Source organism: Rhamphochromis sp. 'chilingali' (assembly GCF_963969265.1).
Source record: "Rhamphochromis sp. 'chilingali' genome assembly, chromosome: 4".
Lineage (NCBI taxonomy): Eukaryota > Metazoa > Chordata > Actinopteri > Cichliformes > Cichlidae > Rhamphochromis > Rhamphochromis sp. 'chilingali'.
Window position 1 is genome coordinate 27891979 of NC_137948.1, and position 11411 is coordinate 27903389.

General features: G+C 39.7%; 1 protein-coding gene across 5 annotated transcripts in view; it reads right to left on the reverse strand.

Annotated features, from left to right (window-relative positions):
• fbxw7 (F-box and WD repeat domain containing 7) overlaps nucleotides 1–1963 on the reverse strand; it is a 134888-nt gene extending 132925 nt beyond the window's left edge. For 4 of the 5 annotated variants that reach the window (XM_080880642.1, XM_080880641.1, XM_080880639.1 and 1 more), the window contains exon 1: nucleotides 1516–1963. The gene's annotated coding sequence lies outside the window, so the exon portion shown is untranslated. The remainder of the gene's footprint in view (nucleotides 1–1515) is intronic. The other variant, XM_080880643.1, reaches the window with a different exon arrangement.
• Between the last annotated feature and the right edge of the window lie 9448 nt (nucleotides 1964–11411).

Here is an 11411-nt window from a genome sequence, read left to right on the forward strand (position 1 = left end):
TTAAACTTGATGCACTCCAGTTTTACACAGCGGAGTAGAAATCTGGGTAGTTCCAAGTTCATGTTTGACTCGAGTTACATTGCATTTAATCAACAATACAAAACAAAAAAAACTATGGTAAAAACAATGTAATTAAGGCTTACACGATGAAACACAAGCTAAGGTCTCACAAGCATAATGAAGAACTGAAAATAATACGTATTGTTGGGCTGGTTTGTACTCTGCTGTTGCGACTCTGTTAGAACTGAAACAATTGGATGTCAGGGACACAAAGACAAGCCTGTCCACCACAGGAGAGTAAACATTAAGGCACCAGTAAAAAGAAATGGCCATACAGTTTTAGATCAACAACTTTCTAAAAATGTCTGGACAAAAGAGGAACATAATATTCATAACGGCTTGCAAGACTGTTGCATTAGGCTGCATTTACAGCATGTTAGGCGACTAACTGAATAAGGGATGTGGACTGTGCATCAAGCTGTCAGCTCAGTGTTGGTTTAACTAAAGCTGCCTCCTGTGACAAAACAATTTCAAGTCCTGTGATTTGCAAGAAATCAGAGCACAGCCACAATAACCTTAAAAGTCTTAAATCTCTCAGCTGTCAACATCCCATGAATTTAGTCCTCTGTTCCCCAAGATAAAGTCTGGATTTGGATAACTTTATAAAATTAACAGAAGTGACCTTTGCAGTGGCGCTATAAACATTTTTTAAACAGAAACCCTTGAACAGATGAAGAAATAGGAGCTGCCATACTAAACAGCATTTTTCTACTACACTTCGTGCTTTTGTGCTCCTTTCCTTTCTCCTTTATATGTGAATAGTGAAGCAAAGTTGCCTCTGGTGTGTTTAAGCTGCCTGGCAGCTGCCCAGGAGGAGTGGAGTCTGTGCAGCTATGTGTTTCATGGCATGTCTCAAACTGTTCATACAGGTTTGCAATCTATAATTTGACCATCCTGACGTCCATACTTTAGATTCATCGTTTGCTCTGCACACAGACATCAACTTGCTCTTCCTGTGGCTTCTTCCCAGTACATTGTTTTCTTTAGGACGTTTCCTTTTTCTGATCGAGGGTTTAAGAACAGAAAGTTGTATGCTGTACATTACCTCAAAACCTCGAGGCAAATCAGTGACTTTTTAAAGATGTAGACTGACTGAGTTAAAGTCAAGTTAAAGACCCACGGTTATCGGGTTAATGCGTGCACGGGCATTAAAGTCCTCGCACTCTGCAGCTGTTGACTCGGTTTGTTTAAAAAGCCCAGCGCTGGCCGGAGAGGCAGCCGAAGTAGGCAACAAACTTCATCCCGTGCAGCACATTCAGCTAAATCTGCTAACTTAAACTTCAACTCTGAGCGCTACCAAGCTCCACATCAACACAAGCTGGCTAACGTTAGCACTGCTAATAGCTAGCGACTGCGTTAGCAGGCTAATGCTAGGCCCTTTTCCCCACCGGTCCACCGCTGCAATATCCCCGAGCTGCGGTGCTGTACTTTGTAATTCGCATTGTTTTTATTTACCTGGGAAATGTGGCGATGGACACAAGTAGCAGGACTTTCCAGCGCTTCCTTCCGGTCGGGTATCCACAGCGAGGTATCCTTTGAGGCTTGAAGAAGCTAACGCTTGGAGGTAAACGCTCCTTCTTGGGTCTCCCAGCAGCAGCAGTCACTGCACCTGACCAACCGAGGCTAGCACGCTAGCACGACCTGCTAACTAGCCTCCACAAGCCAAGTTCGTATACTGTTAACTGGCTAGTCAAACACTGCTAACGCTAGCTGCTCTGCCAAACTGACCAGTGCACTGCTCGACCCGTTGACTCTGTGCTCTTACACGGTGATTTACGATCATTACAAGAGGCAGAAGAAACCCACGGAGCCCATATAGCGCGTCAGTAGTAAAAGACTTGCCGTCCGCAAGCTCCTCAACAGGGACCAGGTCTGCTCCTCTCCTGGCTCTCCACCGACTGGAGAGAAGGGCTGTCGCAACTTGATGATGGCACATTTTTGTTTGCTCCTGTGCGCGCTTACGTGAGATATACGTCCATGTGAAAAATAAATAAAGTAGGTTAATTTTTATAAATGCAACCAATGGCGGATCAAGTCTTACGAATTGATTCGTGTTAAATGTTAAAATTCCACTTTTTAAAAAAAAATCACAAAAATAACTGACAAATTTATGGAAACATTTATAGAGACATTTATTTATGGAGACAAATGAGTTTTTTTTTTTTGTTTTTTAAAGTAGAAATTAAAGATAGTAGTTGATTGGGATTTTATTTCGAAATATTCCAAACATATTCCCCTGGAGTTTATTTCTCCCTCTCTGCAGTACTTTTATTATTACGTTATTATTTTTATTTTGACAAGGCTTCAAAGAGGGGTTTGTGAAAGCATTTATATCATGGCCTTAAACCCGACTTTAGCAACTTTAGAGCCAATGCAACATGCATAGGTCCGGAGAAAACATAGATACACATGTGACGTGCGTGATGTGCCTACCTTCCTGGGGTGGGGGGTGTCCTGTAAGGCTCAAGCAGTAGTTCTTCCTTTTATGACCTTTTCCTGTGCCTAACGGAGCTGGGTCCCTGGTGAATGTGAGACACTCTAGATAAGCCATCAGATTAACTTCACCTCGTTTTTCTTTTCTTTGTCTTGTCATCTTCTCCTTATTATTTATATGACAATTAATATTAGAATTATCATTTTTGTTGTTAATGGTCGTGATGACCATTCCCAGGTCTAAGCCTATGGCTACAATATAGAAATGTATTTGCCCCATTCCTGATTACTTGTTTTTTTTTATATTTGTCACGTTTCAGATCATCAAAAAATTTTTAATATTAGACAGAGATAACCAGAGTAAATACAAAATGCAGTTTTTAAACGATGATTTCATTTATTAAAGGAAAAGGCTATCCAAAGCAACCTGGAGCTGTGTGAAAAAGTAATTGTCCTCTTCTTGTTAAATCATGAATGAACTGTGATTCACCATTTATTTATTTGAAAAGTTGATTTCAGTTTCAGTAGCCACACTCAGGTGTGATTACTGCCAGACCTGTTAAATTAAGAAGTCACTTAAATAGCACTTCGCTCTCGCACTGCTGGCTTACTTGTTGTTCCTAGAGTATTTAAAAGTAGAATGGGAGGGAGAGGCTTCAGTTTTCAGACCCCTCTTCGGTGGAACCAGCTTCCGTTTTGGATTCGGGAGACAGACACTATCTCTACTTTTAAGATTAGGCTTAAAACTTTCCTTTTTGCTAGGTGACCCTGAATCCTCCCTTAGTTATGCTGCAATAGACGTAGGCTGCCGGGGGATTTCCATGATGCATTGAGTTTTTCCTTTCCAGTCACCTTTCTCACTCACTATGTGTTAATAGACCTCTCTGCATTGAATCATATCTGTTATTAATCTCTGTCTCTCTTCCACAGCATGTTTTTTATCCTGTTTTCCTTCTCCCACCCCAACCGGTCGTAGCAGATGGCCCCGCCCCTCCCTGAGCCTGGTTCTCCCGGAGGTTTCTTCCTGTTAAAAGGGAGTTTTTCCTTCCCACTGTCGCCAAAGTGCTTGCTCATAGGGGGTCATATGATTGTTGGGTTTTCTCTGAATATATTATTGTACGATCTACTGTACAATATAAAGCGCCTTGAGGGGATTGTTGTTGTGATTTGGCACTATATAAATAAAATTGAATTGAATTGAAATCAAGCCTGTTAGACAAAATGAAGCAGGCTAAAAAAACCTCAAAAAGCAACACATCATACCACAATCTAAAGAAACTCAAGAACAGCTAAGAAACAAAATCATTGATATCTGTCCATCTGGAAATGGGAACAAAGTTGTTTATAAGGCTTTGGGATTCCAGTGAAGCACAGTGAGCCATCACCACAAACGTAGAAAACTTGAAACAGTGGTGAACCTTCCTAGGAGTGACCAGCCTACCAAAATAACTCCAAAACATGTTGATGACTCATCCAGGAGGTCACAGAAGAACCCAGAACAACATTTAAAGGACTGCATGCCTCACTTGTCTCTGTTAAGGTTAGAGGTCATGAAAAATAGCATCCATGGGTCAAGGAGAAAACCAGTGCTGACTAAATGCATCTTGATGATCCCCAAGACTTCTGGGAAAATATTCTGTGGACTAATGAGACAAAAGTTTATTTTTGGAAGGTGAGTCCCATTACATCTGCATAAAGCTCAGCACAGTATTTCATAAAAAAAAAACCCCACCATAGCAACAGTAAAACATGGTGGTGGTAGTGCAATGGTCTAGGGATGCTTTGCTGCTTTAGGACCTGAAAGGCTTGCTATTATTGATTGAATCATTCTGCTCTCTACCAGAAACTCCTGAAGGAAAGTGTCTGGCCATCAGTTCATGCCCCCTCAAGAGGACAATGATCAGAAACACAACAATCCGGTCGTTAAGTCTGACGTCACTAGCCATGTCTGGGCCTAAACTCCGCTGCAGGTCCATATATCAAACGATCACTATGGCATTACTGAGAGTTGAAAAACTGTCTAAAGTCTTTCATCTTTAATACCAGGTGTAACAATTGAGTTTAACATCCAGGCATCCATGAAAACGGAATTTATGACATTTAACGGAGTTAGAAGTTAGCAGGGAGTTAGCTCGCTAGCTTCTATCTAAATACAATATAGCATGTCCTGACTGCGGGGTTTTGGAAACAAATTAAAACGTACAGCTCTGTTATCACTTCCAACATAAATGAAGACAGAAAACTAAACAGCAGTGATGTTTGTAGGGTTACTGAAGTTGGGCTAGCTGGTATATAATTATGTGCTACGTGACCGCTAGCGACACAGCTATGTTAGCATAATATAAACAAGCTCAATTTTTTTCCACTCGATAAAAGTTAATGTGAGTGGTCAGGAACAAATGTAATCGCATGCCAGGATGCTGTTAAAAGACCAAACTTCAGCCAGGAGAACAACTGAGATAATCCATCCACAATACGAGGTTAGTCATTCATATACTGCTGCATGGGCTGGGCTGTAGTTACATCCTAAGGTTTTAAAAACTGAGCTTAAATAAATGATTAGCGGTAATAAAAGCCGAGGGAGGTCAACAGGGATCACTGACTGTTTTAGGAGTTTTTTTTAGGAGCTTTTTGAGATTAAATAGAAGAAAATACATAACATTAACAATGTTAACAACACAAAAGCCATATTAAACGCAGACTACTTTAGGCCCGGAAGTAGGATTCGTCATGTCATCACTTAACGACCGGATAAACCTACCTCTGAATGGCTAAAAAAAACAATGGGGTTTGCGAGTGACCTAGTTAAAGTTGATACCTTAAAAAGTCTATGTTGGAAAACCCCTCAATGTGGTGAAAATACTTGATGTGAATGACTCATTGGCAGTTAGCACAAACATTTGATTGCAGCTCTTATTTTTTTCACACAGGTCAAGGAAGGTTTAGGTAATTCTTTCACTTAATAAATTAATTCATCATTCTTTTTTATATGAATAAATGAATGATTTAATTAGGTATCCCTCTGCTCTGTTTCCTCCTCATTCACTGTAGCTGGAGTGCTGTGATCTGGTTCAATCTGGGTGACCTTTGGGAGGGGGCTGCAGGAGTGGGGGCTCCAGATCACTGCTCCCATCCTTTGAACCTCTGAGTTACACAAGACATCAAAGTTACTTAACTGCTTATAAACAGGCTCCCTCTTCTGGGTCTGGGGGCTGTTTTGAAGGAGCTCACACTCCCAGTTGGCTGCCTCTAATCAAATCCAGGGGCGACTCAGAGCTGTATACTGATCTAAACATGAGAATGATCCAAATCATAGTAACCAGTAAAACAGAGGAAAAGTTCTGCTTACTAACCACAGAAGAACATCACTGCTGATCAGTAAAACCTCTAGGTTTGGTTTTGTATAAGTTTTTTCAGTTTTATGATGTATAAAAGTCATGAACAAAGCATCTTACCCTCATACAACACTTACTTGCGATCAAAGCATTTGTTTATCATTATATGAAGAATTTTTACAGTACAAAAGTCTTGATCGACCCCTTGTTTCTTCCAAAGAGCCAGACTTTCTTGTAGTTGTTTTTTTGTTTTTTGTTTAATTTTTTTGTTAAGCTCTAACAATGACCTAAGACTCACTCAAGGATAAAAAGGGCACCTAAACCAAGAGATGAGCGAGTGTTGTGTCTACACATAATAGACAACTTAGCAAAGATCTAATTTTAAAGTGTATCTTTAGGCAATTTACATGTATTACATTGTACATTGTATCTTTACAATTAACATGCAGTCACAAATAAATAAAAGTTGAGGAAACAGGACAAGAGGAGGACAAAAGGACCAGTGGAAAGCCTAAAAAACAATCCACCGCAGATGAACAGTATTTGGAAGTCATCTCCTTATGAAATAGGAAAAAAATCTAGCAAAGACCTGACGCGGCTGATCTACTGTTCACTGAAGCTTCATCACAAATGGTCTCAGTGGAAGCGTGGCTTTCAATAAGTGATTCTTAAGAAAAGGAAACAGGGAGAAAAGGCTGTGATATGCCAAATTACACAAGAACTGGACTGAAACTCAGTGGCAACAGGTCTGATCATTGTCAGTGAATGGGTGTCTACAACCATCTGTAAAACACGATGGAGACTCTGTCATGGTTTGGGGCTGCATTTCGCAGAAAAGTGCAGTCCGGTTTTGATCCGCTATGTAGTACGCTCGAGTGGGATGGCCTTTGTTGTCCTCCAGGAGGTTTGCTCACTGGTGCATCTTTATTTATAAGGCCCTGCTTGGACAAATGCCCACCTACATTTGCGATCTGCTCACACGGAGAAGTACTGTTTCTTACAGCCTGCGTTCAAGCGATCTTTTATTGCTCAATGTTCCATTTGCCAGAACTGAACTGGGAAAGAGGGCTTTTACTTATGCTGCCCCTTTCACATGGAACATGATGCAAAAAGACTGGAAGATAGCAGATCTTATTTCATTAAATGCTTTTAAGTCCAGATTGAGAGAGCCAGAGAAAAATGTTTTTAAAATGTAATTGTTATTTATAATATGTATGTAACTTTGTAATTTCAACGTGTTGTCGCCTCTTGGCCAGGACTCCCTTGCAAAAGAGGTTTTTAATCTCAATGGGACTTTTCCTGGTTAAATAAAGGTTAATAATAAAAAATACCATCTAGTAAGAATGTAAAATATGTAAAATCAGATCTGGATAGAAAAACAAACAACTGAACACCATCAGTCATGGATCAGCCTCCTCAGAGCCCGGAGCTCAACATTATTGAAGCAGTCTGTGATCATCTTGACAGACAACAGAATAAAAGGCAGCAAACGTCCAAAGAAGAGCTTTAAAAACCTAGATAGATAGATAGATAGATAGATAGATAGATAGATAGATAGATAGATAGATAGATAGATAGATAGATAGATAGATAGATAGATAGATAGATAGATAGATAGATAGACACCTTTTATGAAAAGAGGCAAAACCAATGCTTAGGTGAAGATCAGCAACAATAATACATGTAATAATATTTTTATATATACTAATAAAACATTTTTTGTATTCATGACTGGAAACTGAAAATATATATTTTCTAATCATTAAAGTTTGAGTAATAACACAGGAAGTGAGAGGCTATAAATGGAAATTTACACAGCACGTCAGAAATCATGTAGGCTGCCCTAATTCTTCCCAGAATATTGAGCCGCATTTATTCAAAGGCAAAAAAAAAAAGAAGAGAGTTATTGTGGATTAGTGTGAGGCTGCTCCTGCTCAAGTTAGCCATGTGGTGCCAGCTGTGGTTAGCTTTGGCTCATGGTCATTTTCATGGCCTGTATCTGGATCCTGCAGGGAGAGTCTGAAACCCTGAGATATCACTAAGCACCAAACATGTGATCATGAGAAGTGTGGAATTGAGGCTGGCATCCGGTCAATGAAAGCACACCCTGGAAACAAAGAATGACTGTAAATATCCACACTTTCTAGCTAAATTTTCTCTCAAATAGGGTTTGAAAGCTGCTGTAGCTGGGCTTTATGGAAAGAGGTCCTGTAAGTGAGTTCTCAAAGAAATCTGAACCACAGCTTGAAATTTTTGTGTCAGGGGGATTTCTCTGCCTGCTGTTGTGGTCATCACCACACCTAAACATGGAACTTTCCCTAGAGCTTCCTAATGATTGTTTAAAACAGTGATTTCCAGGCCTTTTTGCCTTGTTTTTGACTCCTCGTCACAGGTTAAGGCCTTTAGAGGTAACATATATTATTAGAAGGAAGGAAGCATTTTTCCTCTTGAATTGTCTTAATAAAAACATTTTTAGAGGTCTAAAGAAGTAGATATACACAAAAAATAAAGCATAGCAAATAGTTTATGCACTGCAAACACTCACAAACTAGAAAGCTAGAGAGGCATTTACAGCCCTGGCAGATGTCTCTGAAGCAACCTTTAATGGGACGCAGAGGAAATAATGTGCATTAAATTGTGCATCACGACTCCAACGTATCGAAATCAGACCTGAAAGTCTTCTTTTAATGACGCTCGCAGACTTCCTCGTCCCTGTTTTCCACTCAAACGTTGCCCAAGAATGGCTGAACGCGGCGACTGCGACAGACAGATGACGCTCTGTGACATCGCACACAGTTTGTCAACTCTCGAAGGCAAACAAACACGGATGCTGGTGCGTCTGTGAAAATCGAGCTGATAGAGTGTGACAGGCAGCAACAGTGCCTGCTGGGTAGACACTGATTCAGTCAACAAAGCCTGTAAATTTGGAGAAGACGGGGGCTTTGGAAATATGATGTTATGAGTGAATCCTGGAGGGGATTACATCATATGTCTGCTCACCGTGACAGACATGCCTTTAAGCAAAGTTATAAATGCACCTGTCCACCCACATATCTGCGAATATACACACCTTTGTGAGAGATTCCTTTGCCACAAGTAGAAGATGAAAGCGCTCGGGTCATGTTTGATTTGAATCACTTTGCTGTTTTATTCAAACCAGTTTAACCATAATCTGATCCTCTGATCCCACCAGTAAATTAAATTCCACACCTGCTGCTGGAGCACATCGACCTGAAAGCCAGAGTCTGAAGTGCATCTTCACTTTGTCATCAAGCTTTCACTGGATCACAGTGTAATTATAGCATAATGATCAACTTCATTTGTGCTGCAGCTTTCAGCAATGATGATTAAAAGTGCAAATAACTATTTGTACTTTCTACTCATTTCAAAAGAGGATCATCACTTCATATAATGGAAGTTTTTTATTTCAAATATCAAACTGATTTGGGCCTAAATCACGAGCCTATAGAATTTGGACAGAATTTTTGGTGCCGATATCAACAAGATTCGGTGGGCAGAATCAAGCTAGTGCCAGCATAAAGGTAGGGATGATTTTTAAGTGTCTGATCATTTCAAATGCAATATTTCTCACTGTATTTTTAGTTGTGGAAGCAAAGTGAAAGAAAAAACAAAAATGTTTGTATTTCTATGCTCTAATATCCTTTTATTAGCACATGAATATAGCATGAGGTTCTTAGCTTTGCACAAAAAGCTAACTGGCAAAAACGCCCTTCAAAGACGATTTACTTTCTTACTTTGAGTACATGCTTTTCACTTTTACTTGAATTGTTGAAACAGTATTTAAATTCTAACTAAAGTATTTTTTTGGAACACGCATTTGTACTTTTACTTACCTAAATAATTTGTGTACTTTTAACCCCTCTGAAGACAAGGACGAACAAGAAATCCTTACTTCTGAGAAGGTTAGGTCTGGGAATATTTTCCTAAATGATACATTTTCCAATTAAAAAACAAAAACACTACTTCAATTTTTCAATTGAAGAAAGAGAGCCAGAGATTAATAATAACTAATGATTAAATGCAGACTGGTGTATAAACACATGAAAAAAGGTGAGTGAAGAAGAACAGCAGCCTAGGCCTATCGCAGCATAACTAAGGGATGACTCAGGGTCACCTGATCCAGTTCTAATAAAAAGCTTTATCAAAAAGGAAAGTTTTAAGCCTAATGTTAAAAACAGAGAAGGCGTCTGTGTCCTGAATCCAAACTGTTCCACACAAGAGGGGCTGGAAGTTCAAGGCTCTGTCTTTCATTCTATTTTTAAATATACTAGCAAGTCAACTAAGAAGGACCAATTGGAGAGAAAGCGTAAACAAACATAAGTAGTAGTGAAACTAGCTTAATCTAATGATATGTCTGTAAGAAAGTCATGAATTACCCTTAAGTGATTTAAACCCTGCAGCAAACAAACAATATGAGGGTCAGAAAGAATGAAGGTTTCATAAGACTAAAGTGTCAGAAATATAGCAAAGAGGCAAGCCATGGAGAGCATATTCTAGCTCTGCAGCAAAGTCAGAGCAACCAAAGGTCAAAAATAGCAGAATTATTAACGTTTAGTACCCAATAGTGAAGTTCCAAAAGCAGCCCAAGTGCCTTATAACAAACACTCAGTTGAAATGTGTCGTTTGGCTTCTCAAGCTCTCGAAACACTTGTGAGTGATATCATTTTGACATTTATCAAACCTCGTCCTGAGAATTTTTTTGCAAACTGAAAGACCTCTTTAATGACTGTCTAGGAGTCAGTGTACAGAAGCTTATTTGGATTTCTTTAGAAGATTTCTGTAGCACATTGTTTAGGATAAGTGAAGAAGCTGTAATAAAGGTGTGAGGCAACAAAACTCAAAATCCTGCTGCTGAGCTTTTAACACCTAGCTAAAGGAGTGACCCCCATTTGTTCTTACAGCCCTTCAGAGGCCACCTGTTAGTTTTAGAATACATTTTAAGGTTTTATTGCTGTTTTTTAAAACTCCTGCCTACGTGTACCAGCTGCTGCGTCTGTATGTGCTCGCCCTATGCCTGAGACCTTGTGGCAGGGCCTCGTCAGTGGTCCCAGCCACATGTTTGATCATTAAAGGTGATTGAGCCTTTGCAGTTCAGCCTCCATGACTGAGGATCTCAAAATTGTTGTGTTAATTATTGTTTAGCACTTCCCTCTACAGGGTAGCGCTTACACATTCACCTAATGAGCAAAATCTCGCCATTCTGATCACAGGAGGACACACAAACCTCTTTGGGATGGTGCCATTAATCTGGCATCCAGCATTAAAAAAAATCTAACAAATATGTAGAGCTACTTGCTGTGACGAACCCTTGTGAATGAGGGAGCAGTGGAAAGCTTCTGTTCTGTTTTGAAGAGTGCTATTTAACTACATATAAAGTAAACTAAAAGCTTCTTTTTCTGCAGGTCTTAAAAACGTAACCTCGGTGCGATGCCCCAAACTGAAACCCTATCAAATTACAGCCAGAGAACGGCTACTTGATAATGTTGATACCAAGTAAGTTTGATACATGCATGTAAAGAGTAATTTTCTACTCTGTTAGCTGTTGATTGTCAAAATCTCGGT